This window comes from Sturnira hondurensis, unplaced genomic scaffold (assembly GCF_014824575.4).
Source record: "Sturnira hondurensis isolate 20B ecotype Veracruz unplaced genomic scaffold, ASM1482457v3 Scaffold0006413, whole genome shotgun sequence".
In the NCBI taxonomy this organism is placed as follows: Eukaryota; Metazoa; Chordata; class Mammalia; order Chiroptera; family Phyllostomidae; genus Sturnira; species Sturnira hondurensis.
This window is the reverse complement of record NW_028079044.1, coordinates 28,444,976-28,457,884: the sequence shown is the minus strand read 5'-3', so window position 1 is coordinate 28,457,884 and position 12,909 is coordinate 28,444,976. Positions and strand designations below refer to the sequence as shown.

Sequence of the window (12,909 nt, the reverse complement as noted above, 5' to 3'; positions counted from 1 at the left end):
TGTGTGTGTGACATAATCTGATTTAATTGTTTTTTTTTTAAATAATGGCTCTGGCTGCTAGGACAGAACAGATTGTAGGGAGGCGAGGCAGTGAATCCTGAGACCAGAGATGGAGGCTACTGAGGTGGCTCAGACAGAGATCAGAAAGGCTCGTCCCAGAGTAGTGCCTTTCAAACTTCAGAGGGCTTCAGAATCCTCTGAACGTCCCCATCCCCAGAGTTTCTTATTCTAGAGAAATTTTGACATTTTATTTTTTAAATATTTTTCTACTTATTTTATTGTTTATTCTGTTACAGTTGTTGCATTTTTCCCCTTTACCCCCCTCCACCCAGCCCACCCCTCCTGTCCATGGTCAGTCTCCTCTCATTGTCCTCGTCCCTGAGTCATTCACACATGTTCTTTGACTAATCCCATCCCCTTCCTGCCACCTGTCCCACCCCCTACACTTCCCTCCTACAGCTATCAGTCTGTTCCATGTTTCCATGTCTCTGGTTCTATTTTTCTCATTTTTCTTGTTAGTTAATTTTGTTCATTAGATTCCAGTTATAAGTGAGGTCATATGGTATTTGTATTTCACGGACTCGCATGTTTCACTTAGCATAATGCTCAACAGTTTCATCCATGCTGTCACAAAAGATAGGAATTTCCTCTTTCTTTCTTCTGTGTAGTACTTCATTGTGTAAATGTACCACAGTTTTTTAATCCACTCCTCTACTGATGGGCATTTAGGCTGTTTCCAGCACTTGGCTATTGTAAATAGTGCTGCTGTGAACATTGGGGTGCATAGGTTCTTTTGCATTGGTGTTTCAGGGTTCTTAGGGTAAAATCCCAGCAATGGAATTGCCTGGTCAAAAGATAGTTGTATTACTAGTTTTCTGAGGAAATGCCATACTGCATTCCCACCAACAGTGAACTTAGCGTTCCCTTTTCTCCACACCCTCTCCAACACTTGTTTGTTGATTTATTAATGGCAAACATTCTTAAAGGTGTGAGGTGATACCCCCATTATGGTTTTAATTTGCATCTCTCTGATGGCTATTGATTCTGAGCATCTTTTTATTATTATTATTTATTTATCTTTAGAGGGGAAGGGAAGGAGAAGAGAGAAATATCAATGTATGGTTGCCTCTCGTGAGTCCCCTGCTGGGAACTGGCCCGCAACCCAGGCATGTGCCCTGACTGGGAATCGACTGAGCATCTTTTCATATGCCTATGGACCCTCAGTATATCCTCCTTGGAGAAGTGTCTGTTCAGGTTCTTTGCCCATTTTTAAACTGGCTTGCTTGTCTTCCTGGTGTTGAGTCATTTGAGTTCTTTGCACATCTTGGGGATTAAACCTTGTCCGATATATCACTGGCAAATACGTTCTCCCACACAGTCAGTCCTCTTTTCATTTGATGGTGGTTTCTTTAGCCATGCCAAGGCTCTTTAATTTGAGGTAATTCCATTTGTTTATTTTTCACTTTATTTCCCTTGCCCTAGGAGATGTATCAGTAAAACTATTGCTGTGTAGGATATCTAAAATTTTATTGCCTATGTTTTCCGCTAGGACTTTTATGGTATCACAACTATGTTTAAGTCCTTTACCCATGTTGAGTTTATTCTGGTGTAGAGTATAAGTTGGTGGTGGTCTACTTTCTCTTCTTTGCATGAACCAGTCCAGTTCTCCCAACACCATTTAAGAAAGATGGAATGCTTCACGAATTTTTGTGTCACCCTGTGCCGGGGCCATGCTAATCTTCCCTGTATTGTTCCAATTTTAGTATGTGTTGCTGAAACAAGCACAGATTTTTGCATTTTAAACAAGCTCCCCAGGTGATGCTGCTGCTGCTGCTCTGCAAATCACTCCTCCCACCCCCAAAGATTTTATTCATCTTTAAACAGAGGGGAAGGAAGGGAGAAATAGAGGGAGAGAAACATCAGTCAATGTGTGGTTGCCTCTCATGCACCCACTACTGGGGACCTGGCCTGCCACCCAGGCGTGTGCCCTGACTGGGAGTCGAATGTGTGACCCTTTGGTTCGCAGCCTGGTGCTCAGTCCCCTGAGCCACACCAGCCAGGGCTGCAAACCACTTTTTGAGTAGCACTGGCTAGACTGGAGATGGAGGATACGGACAGATGTCAATATACAGAGTCTGGCAGAAGTAAGGCCTGTTTGAGTGTGGTTGGTAGGGTAAAATAACATGGGTGTAATAATTTATAGCTTTAATTTGAACATTTCACCTAAAATGTCATATGGTGTGCTTGAGTGTGATACTGTTATGTTACAGAATTACATGCTTATGATTTTGTAATGAAATACTTTGCAATAGAAAGAGGCGTTATTTGTGCCAGACCCTGTACTTTGGAAGTAGAGCCAGAGGATTTGCTAATGGATTGCGTTTGGGAGACCAGTGAAAGGGAAGAATCAAGGATGACTTGGGCTTCGGTTAAGCAGCTGAGGAACAATCACTGGCACGTGTTGAGAGTTGAAATAGAGGGAGGGGCAGATGGAGGAGAAGAAAATGGGGTGTGTTGCGATTCGGAGGCCTATGGCATGTTCACATGGAAATGCCAGTCACAAGTTAGGGTGTTGGAATGAGGGGTCAGGACTGGGGAGACCTCAGCATAGAGATGTGGGTGAAAAGGGGGCTTCATGGAAAGTAACCTCACAGGGTGATCTGATCATAAATTTCTACCTGTGCAGGTCGTGGTGGGCAGTCCAGCCCCAGGGCTCTCACTTCTTCAGTGAAAGGGTTTTAAGCCCTTTCACCCAGAGAGCGTATAATATTTATCCTGTAATCCAATCCCCACCTTGCTTTCTCCCATCTTGCGTTCCCTCCTTAATTTCAAATGCATAAACAAAACTGCAAAACTGTTATCCTCCAGAGCATTTGAGATCTTGCCATTGTAATCAGTTTATTTGGCTCAAATAAACTCCTAAAAACTCTGGATAGGTTTAGCGTTTCTTCTATCAGCAGAGATAAGAGTTAAAGTGATGGGACTGGACAAGATGACCCTTGGAGAGGGTGTATTTGGGGAAGAGAAGAGCATGGGACAGAGCCCTGGACACCCAACATCTAGAGGTCAGGAAGAGCGGGGAAATCGGTGGGTAGGAGGACAACCAGGAGACTTAGTGCCATTGGTGGCAGGAGGAAGGAGGGAACAGTCAGAAAGCCCCTGGAAGCGAGAGCCATGCAAGAGATGCAGAGAGCAGAGGGGGGCACCCTCTTGAAAAGGAAAAAGGAACCAGAGGAAGTTACTGAAGAACTGTGGGAATCTGTAAGTCTTTTTAAAAAGATTTTATTTATTTATTTATTTTTAGAGAGAGGGGAAGGGAAGGAGAAAAAGAGGGAGGGAAACAACATCCAGCAGTTGCCTCTCCTTATGCACCCCATCCAAGGAGGGAACCCTGGCGTGGGTCCTGACCAAGAACCAAACCAGTGACCTTTTGCTTTGCAGGATGATGCCCAACCGACTAAGCCACACTGGTCAGCCACACCTATAACTCCTGTAACTCCAGCTGCTTTCCCCCCACAGGGTGATTAACCATCAGCTGCCAACAGAAAGGCCCGGGCTTTTCCTTTGGAACTGTGAAGAAGGTGGAAACCCCAGCGATTGCAGCTCACTCTCCAGCCAGCCTCAAGGCCGGGAGTGGTGGCAGCATTTGAGGAGGGAAAGAAATGGATCGATTTCTGGGAACTGGAATTGGGAAGGAGAATATAGTATAGGTAGGAAGCTGCCTGGGGATACAGAAATGACCTTGGATGGCTTCTCAGACAGTCCTTGGAAGGACTGTACCGTTGGAGAAACTCCTTTTCTTTTACCTAAAAGAAACAACATCCCTACTGTTACCCCACGGCAATTCTTCTCCCAGCATTTGTGAGCCCTGGCTCCAGGGGCTGTCTCCTCCCTCATTTGTATTTTTGATGGTTTCCTCCAGCCTGGCTCCTTCCCCTCAGACTACAATAACGCCACTCCAACCTAAAAGAAAAGCTCTGATTCTCCACCCTTCCTCCCATGCAGCTACTGTTTTCATTGCTTTTGCCCCAAACTTCCTACACCGATGCTCACGCTTCCTCACTTTCTTCTCGTCTGCACCCTCTGGAATTTGGCTTCTGTCCCTGCCACTATCTCCAAAGCCATGGCCACCTCCTATGTACCAAGCTCAGGGCCTGTTCCTCCAGGTCCTCACCTCAGGCTGCCTCTCTATTGTATTTTACACAATGGCCACCCACCCACTCCTTCTGGAAACTTTGGCCTCCTTCTCTCATGGTCCTCACCATCCCACATCAATGCTTTTCTCTTCCTCAGTGTTCCCTCAGGAGTCCTGGCCTTCTGAGAGCCATAACTGGTGGTCTTGTCTCCTCTGTCCTCCAGAACCATCTCATCCACATCCTTCTTCAACCACCTGGCCTTGAACCAGCGACCAATGACTACTTGCACTGGTATTTTGCAGCTGCCTGTGTGACATTTCCATGTTCTGCAGTCATGTCAAAAGTATCCAAAATAAATCTAAACCCACAGTTTGCACTTAATAAATGGATACTGATGCTCCTTGACTTATGATTGGATATGACTTATTATTGAATTTATGACTGGATATGCTTTATTATTGGATGTATTAATAAACACATTGTAAGCAGAAAATATCTGTTAAAAATGCATTTACTATACCTAACCTGGAAAATGCCATAGCTTAGCTTACCTTAAACATGCTCAGAGCACTTACATTAAACTATAGTTGGGCAAAGTTGTTCAACATGAAGCCAATTTTATAATACAGTATTGATTATCTCAGGTAATTTATTATGCACATTGCTTCCACACCATTGTAAAGAGGAAAAGTTGTAAGTCAAACCAGTGTAAGTCAGGACTGTCTGTATTAAGTATGTTTATTGAAAAAACCTTTTTGCTTCCCAACTCTTGCCTCCTACATATTAAAGAAAAAGCAATAAGTAATAAAATGTAAGTATCTCCTTCCTTCCTTCTGTCTGGGTGAATGGGGTGACTTCACACCCTCTTCTCTCACTACATCTAATAAGTCACACAGACTTACTGATTCTATCTCCAAGATGTTTCTGGAACCTGTCAACCAATGGTCATTGGTGCTAATTCAACACCAACAGTAATCCCCAATTTGGGGTGGGTGAAGAAGGAAACTGTTCAGAGCAAACAGCTCAACTGTGATACAACTGTAGAACAGCAAGGCTGTGAGACAGCACAATCGAGTTGCAGTCAATTGGGACACAGCACGGCTGTGGAGCAGCAGGGCTGTGAGGCGGCCTCTCCAGCAGACAGCTCTGCTGGGCTCTGCCTAGTCTGGTCCAGCCCACTCTGCCTGTGCTGTCTGCGCCTCTCTGCTGAACCCTCTTCAGTGTTTCCACTCCAGCCTGGGAACATAATCTTTACTGTTCAGAGGAAAGGGAAAGTGAGCTCCCCAAAGCACAGGGGAGCTTACTTATATAGCCAAAAGTACCTTCCCCTGGTCTCTGAATGGTCTGTCCTCATGCAGATGAGGACTCCAAAACCTCATAGTTTGACTGGTACAAATAGCACTGCCCTGATTGGTCAGAATGGAGTTGGTCTGATTGGTCAGTACAGCTCCGATGGGATGGAAAAAGACTCAGTCCTATTGATTGAAATATGACTCAAGAACCCCTTTATAAGAACTGGCTCGGCTGGCAGGAACGCAGTGCACACGGGCAGTTCAGTGTGGGTGGCCGGCAGCTCAGTGCAGGCTTCTCCCCAAAGCATGGTTTGCGTGAGTCCCCTGTTTGGAAATGGCTTCTAGGCTCTGTTTTTACATTTGAGCACAGTTAGTCACCAGGAACCCTTCTTGGTAGTTGTCTTCTTTCTTGAGGACAACAGGTCTTTCCTCTTTTTTCCTTCCCATCTTTGCTGCCTTCTCTCCACTCCTCCTCTGCTGCCATTCTCCTCTCTCCAGCTGACAAACACTGGACCTACTTCAGTGGTTCTCAAAGCTGGCTACACATTAGCATCACCTGAAAGGTTTTTAAATCCTGATGCCTGGCCTTACCCCAGGCCAATTAAATCAGAATATCTGGGGAGTAGAGCTGAAGCAGATGATTATAATGTGTAGTCAGATTTGAGAACCACAGATAGTTTCTGTCCTCAGTGTCCAGATTTCGCCCTCCCCCACAAAAGTCAAATCTGCTCTTAACACTCTTCTGCCGTGAAACTTCAGATAAGTCCCTATATCTTACAGCAGGGTTCTTAACTTGGCATCCAGTGTGGGGGTTGGGCGGGTCTGTGAACCCCATTGAATTATACACGAAATGCTGTGTGTAGGAAGAAGCTTCATCTGTTCTCAAAGGAATCTGATTCAGAAAAGGTAAAGAAATATTAGCAAGGTGTAGGTAATAGCTAGTGAGTACTTGCTGTGTTCCAGACACTGCATTAAGCACTTTCCACTCACTAGCTCATTAACAGTCAAAACTAACCCACAAGTACCCCATTTTACAGACGACGATGAAGTAACTTCCCCAAGTCAACAAGCCCTTGGAGTCTGAACTCACGTCCAACTAGATCTATTCTTTCCTACCTTTCTGGTTTGGCTAAAGGGTTCAAAAACTGTACTGCAGCAAAGCCCTCCGCCACCCACCTAACTGAAGGCATCCCCCTCCCCTACATGCGCTCTGGTCTGGCCACACCCTTCCCTCAGTTCGGAGTAGCCCCTGCCCCTACCCCCTCCCCGCTACATGCTGTGACCACTCAGTGCTGTCCTCTCTACATGTTCCTGCCAGGCCAATCCTGCTTACACTTCAAGGCTCAGCACAACTATCCCCTACAATCTCCGAAACCTTCTTTCCCCTCACACCAGAAGACACCGATCATGGCATTTTTTAAGATTTTATTTATTTTATTTTTAGAGAGAGGTGAGGAAGGAAAGAGAGGGAGAGAAATATTGAGGCGTGAGAGAAACATCGACTGGTTGCCTCTTGCAGACCCTAACTGGGGACCTGGCCCACAACCCAGGCATGTGCCCTGACCAGGAATTGAAGCAGTGACCTTTCGGTTCATAGGCCGATGCGCAATTCACTGAGCCACAGCCAGGGCTATGGCACTTTTAGCATCTGATGATAGATAGTGGTGCTCACATCTCTCTCCCCTCCCCCACCAGCAGACAGAGTTCCTTGGAGGAAGCAACAATCTCTTGTTCATCTGTGGCTCCCCAACATCTTGTAACACCCTGGCTCATAGGAGAAGCTCCTCAATGAACATTTGTTGAAAATACTATAATTTCTTTGGCTGGGTAGCTCAGTTAATTAGAGTGCTGTCCTGATATACCAAGGTTGCAGGTTCAATTCCCTGTCAGGGCACATGTAAGAAGCAACCAATGAAGGCATAAATAACTGGAACCCCAAATAGCTGTTTCTCTTTCTCTAAAAATCAATAGACAAAATTGTTTTAATCTTTAAAAAACAAAAGGGTCAAAGATAATATCATGTAAGTGTGCATAAGTTAAACCTACAATAAATACTCGGAGTACCCATGTTATCAAGTACAGGCAGTAAGACTTTGTCTTGTGAGAATGACGTTTAGGATGTTCTCATGTTGCCAGTCTGTCCCTACCGATCTCTCAGAGGTATTGTTAAGACTCAATGAAATAATTATTTAAAAGCATGTTGCATTGTTTAACACACTATGAAAAGTAAGAGTTATTAACTAACTCTCTACTCACGTCCAGTGGCAGACAGTGGCAGACAGACCGTTATGAATGTCAGGAAATGCAGATTTAATAGCCCGCAGCTACATGCCTCAAAAAAAAAATGTCTGTCATCACATTGGCATCTCCTGCTCTGAAACAAACAATTCCCTCATTGCTGTGGCATTCTGCACAGCTGAAAGAGCCACGCCAGGAATGCTCAATTGAATTAATACATACTTAAAATTAGTTTTGTAAAATGTGTCTCAAGTGTCTTCAGAGATTCAAACAAAATTGCTTCTGTAGCAGTGAGAGGGAGAGGAAAGCATCGGGAAAAGAGGCATCAGGAATGTTGTGCGTACATGGCCATTATGAAGGTTCCTGATTAGGATGGTACCCTACTGAGCTAAAATAGAGCACTTGGCAATGAATGAGATAAAATTGGTCTTTTAACAAAAATTGTCAAATTGAGGCAAATTAATGAAGTTTGATACTGGCCTTGAATGTTTTCTTACAGTACCTTTGAAGTACTCTCAAAGGTTGCCCTAGCTTTCCCCACTTGTTAATGAATGATTGGGTAATTACATTGGTGAACAGCAATTTCCAAGCTCAATTGTACAGTCTGGTGGCAGAGAAAACTGTTAAAACTGATGATGGCATGATGCATTTAGGATCATAAAGCGTGAGGCATTTGGCAACTTACCAAGGGAGGGAGGGAGGGAGGAAAGACAAAAGAAAAAAGAAAAAGAAAAAATTGAAACATTACCTGGTTCCCCATCAATGGACAACTATATCTAAAACTCTTACACTAGAAGAGTTATCGGCTATATATTTTGTGTGTGTATACTCAAAGTAGAATATTAAAAGAAACTGTTGGGAGGGATCATAAAAACCAACTCATTCAATTCTTCTTAGACAACGGTAAAAGTCAAATTGCTGGGTTTGAAACCCAGTTCTCCTTCTGACTTTGGCAGAGATCACTATTTGTTTTCCAGTATGCATTTCCCCCTTCCTCCCTGAATTGTGACCAGGCATTTGATCAGAATAAAGATTATGCACATTGATGTTTCTCTCCCTCTCTTTCTCCCTCCCTCCCCCTCTCTTTAAAAACAAAACAAAACAATAAAACAACAACAACAATATTACACTTCCTGGCCTCCTTTGCAAGTAGATAGGACCATGTAACCACATTCTGGCCAATGGAATGTGAATACAACTTTCAGGTTATGCCCTTAAAAAGCCAGATGGACCCTCCATTTCCTTTCTTCACTGCTGGAACGCAGAAGTGACATGGTTCCTTCTTTGACAAGGTGGATGGGATGGGGTAGCCCTTAGGGAAGGCAGCACTGAGAATGCAGCAGCCTGGAGCCCCCACAAAGGTGAGCTGCTTTGCCAACCCTGGACAGCTCCTGGTGAGACCTGCATGAAAGAGAGAATTAAACTTCTATTTTGTCTGAGCCACTGTTCCTTTGGGACCTGTTAGCATCCAAATTGATATTTTAACAGAGTAATTGTGATTAAAAGCAAGTTATTGGGTTGGCCAAAAAGTCCGTATGGTTTCTTCTGTAAAATAAAAGATACATTTTTCACTTTCATCACTAACTTTATTGATTTGGATATTTTGCATATGTTGGCTCTCTCCTGTTAATGGCTGCCAGTGGGTAGAGGCCAGGAATGCTGCTAAACATCTTCCAGCACATGGACAGCCTGACAACAGATAATTATTTGGCCAAAATGTCAACAGTACCAAGAAATTTCATAAGCCACTTTTGACACATTTGTTCAATCACAGCACCTTCTCCACACAATGCACAAATTTCCTGTGCGTGTTTCAGTTGCATTTTTACCTTTCTCGTAATAATAAAGCATAATACAACAAAAATGTTGCTTATTTTCTACCATCTTCAATATTAAAATGGCTGCACAAAAATTCACCAATTTTGATACGTTTTTTTAAATACATGCTGATAGGACAGCTGTCACAATACAATCTAACAAAATTGCTTCAAATGAAGTTAAAGACAACTAAGCAGTACTAGAGCCATTGTATGGAAAAAACCAAATGAACTTTTTGGCGGACCCAATACCTAACTTCTCTGAACCTCAGTTTTCTCATCTGTAAAATGTGGAAAACACAATAACAATAACAGCAACAACAATAACACCTTCAAAAATAATACCGTCATTATAGGGATGGGGGCATATGCCAAATGGTTAGATGCATTCTGTCACATAGTGAGTATTCACTCTGTAAGTGTTAGTTCTTATTAACGTAAAATTATTGAATTCCCATTATAGGTATGGCATGATAATAGTTCATCCTTTATTTAGCCACTCACTTCTCATTGGTATTTGAGTATCTTTATTCAACTACTAAACACTGGTATGTTTTATGGGTATCAAGCTGTGTCCCCTGAGCATTACATTGTGTGTTTTTTTATTTTTTAGTTTTTTTAAAGATTTTGTTTATTCACTTTTAAAGAGATGGGAATGTAGGGGGAGAGAGAGGGAGAGAAATGTTGATGTGCAAGAGGTACAGCATTTGGTTGCTTCTCACACACCCCCAACTGGGGACCTGGCCCCCAAACCCAGGCATGTGCCCTGACTGGGAATGGAACCCGTGACGTTTCAGTCTGCAGGCCAGTGCTTAATGCACTGAGCCACACCAGCCAGGGTCATGATGTGTTTTTTTTTAATAACAGACATCCTGTGTAGGTTCCAGAATACAACTTTCACTACTTAAGAAAAAATTCAGAAGAAGCTTAAAGATGATTATGAAGGGTAGTATATGCTTGAGAGAATTCAGAGATGGCAAGCTTAGAATCCATTAACATCAGGATTTATGGGTAAACTCATCATGTTCGGAACTGATTTCATCTCCCAAGCCCTCCCTGAACTCAGTCCTCCTCCTTTATTAGCCCCAACCATTGAAATCAAAAACTTATCCAGTGTGTGAGGTGAGGTGGTGCTCCTCCCAAAGGCACCCTTGTTTGCAACCTGCAAAGAACTTTCTGGAAGGAAACGGTGAAAGCTAGAGCCTCTCCCTTTAATTTAAGAGTTAATATAATATTCTGGCTGGATTTGAGGTGCAGACTGAGGTGGCCTGGGCTCAGGTCAGCTGGCAGCAGGGGACAGCAGTGACCCTGAGGAGGCTCAGGTCAAAGAGGCCCTGGTCTGGAGAGTTGACTCTAGGAGCAGTGTCCATCCCAGAGCTGGTCTCCTGTGGTCCAGCCACCTGACCCCACCATGGGCCGAGGGGAAATGGCTAAATGTGAAGGGAAATGTCAGTCCCTGAGGATGCAGACACCCCTGGCTGTGGAGCAGTCACATTTTAGTATAACACAGAGCGTCCCTCTCCTCAGTCTGGGAGTGGGGGCCTCAGTGGGACCTGCGCTTTTCTCCGTGGTCCGAGTCTCCCCTGGACTGCCCGGGGCTGGCCAGCATGTGTGTCCAGGATGGAGGGGTGTCCTGAAGCATTTAGGACTTGCCCTAGCTGCACCGGTGTTTTCTCAGGACCCTTACACGTTAAGGCACTGCAGAGGAGAAGCAGGACTGACTCCGTGGGACTGAACGAGCTCCCCCGGGGTTTCCTAACTGTTTCTGAAGAGGAACCCTCGGGAAGGAAAGGAAATCAAAGGAGGAAGGAAGAATGTATCATCAGATTTGCTTGAATATGCATTTTAAAATATCTCTGGAAGGATACAGAAGAAACTAGTAACAGTGGCTACCTTTTGCAGGTCAGGGTGGGAATCAAGTGGATGGAGGATGATGAGAGGAACACTCTCCAGTATCTTCTTATACTTTCTAGGCTTTGGAAGCATCTGAGTCAAGAAGTATAATAGAGTAAATTAAAATAATAGTCAAATAAAAGACATGCCTTCAGATCCTCTAGGCAGGCCAGGCAAGGGCGCACTGCCGAAGAGGATGGAGGGGGGAGCAGCCACAGACCCTGCCCCCCCTGCAGGCTCCCACAGCTTCCCAGCAAGAGCAGGGCATGGGCGGAACAGCCTCCCTCCAGCTCTGCAGGCTCTTTCCACCTCACTGTAAGTCCAAGATGAAAAGAAGTGTGACCTCATTTTGGACCTCGCTCTACTACAATAGTTACAATTATTATTTTGTCTCTGCTTCTCCCTCAGTCCTCTTGAATCTGGGCTTTTTCCATCTCTCACCTCGATTACTCTGACATCCTTCCTACTGGCCTCATTGTGCCAAGCTCCTGACTCCTCAAATCCATCCTCTAAACTTTACATTTCTTTTTTTTTAAATATTAAAAATGGCATAGCTTTTCTATAAAGCGATTTCCCAACACAAGAATTTTTTTTTAACTTTATCTATTTATTTATCTTTAGAGGGGAAGGAGAGAGGGAGAGAGAAATCAATGTGTGGTTGCCTTTCATGCGTCCCCTGCTGGGAGTTGGCCTGCAGGGAACTGGCCTGCAACCCAGGCATGTGCCCTGACTGGGAATCGAACCGTGATCCTCTGGTTCACAGGCCTGTGCTCAATCCACTGAGCTACGCCAGCCAGGGCCCACATTTCTTTTTTAAAAAAATTTAATTCTTGTTCAAGTACAGTTTTCTGTCTTATGTTCCTAGTCCTGCCCCCCCCCCCCAGTGCTCCCCACCTCCCTCCCATTTCCGCCCCCACCCTTAGTTATTGTCCATGTGTCCTTTATACTTGTTCCTGTGAATCCTTCCCCTTTTCCCCTGTGATTCTCTCCACTCTCCCCTCTGGTCCCTGTCAATCTGTTCTGTATTTCAGTGTCTTTAGTCATATTTCTTTTCAAGAGTGAAAACCTGGTCATATCCCTCCAAGCTCCCTTCATGCTTAAAACCCTTCAGTTGCCCATTGAGCACATGATAACATCTAAATTTCCTCTCTATCCTTCTAAAATCTTGCCACGCCCCACTCACCTTTGCTCTATCTACCCATGGCTGCCTGTGGTTTTCTGAATGGCCCAGCTGTCATTCTTTGTGGCTTTGAAAATGCTGATCCTTCCCTCAGAAGTCCCCTGTTGCTGTTTTGCCTCCTGGAAAACTCCATCCTTCCATCAGGACTTGGCTCAAATGCCAGCTTGTCTTTGTGACCCATAATGACCCCTCTTTTGCTCCCCCCAACCTGACCCTCATCACACTGTAACATTTTGAACACATGCCTGTTAACACTTCACCCTATATTGACATTACTTCTACATTTTTATTAGAAATAAAAGCCTCGTGAGAGCAAGAGTTATGACTTACTCATCTTTATATTTCCAGCACAC

General features: G+C 44.3%; 1 non-coding gene across 1 annotated transcript; it reads right to left on the bottom strand.

Moving 5' to 3' along the window:
- Nucleotides 1–1,681: 1,681 nt before the first annotated feature.
- Nucleotides 1,682–1,785, bottom strand: LOC118988997 (U6 spliceosomal RNA). The gene has a single exon (XR_005066901.1). It is a non-coding gene; the product is annotated as a U6 spliceosomal RNA (small nuclear RNA).
- Between the last annotated feature and the right edge of the window lie 11,124 nt (nt 1,786–12,909).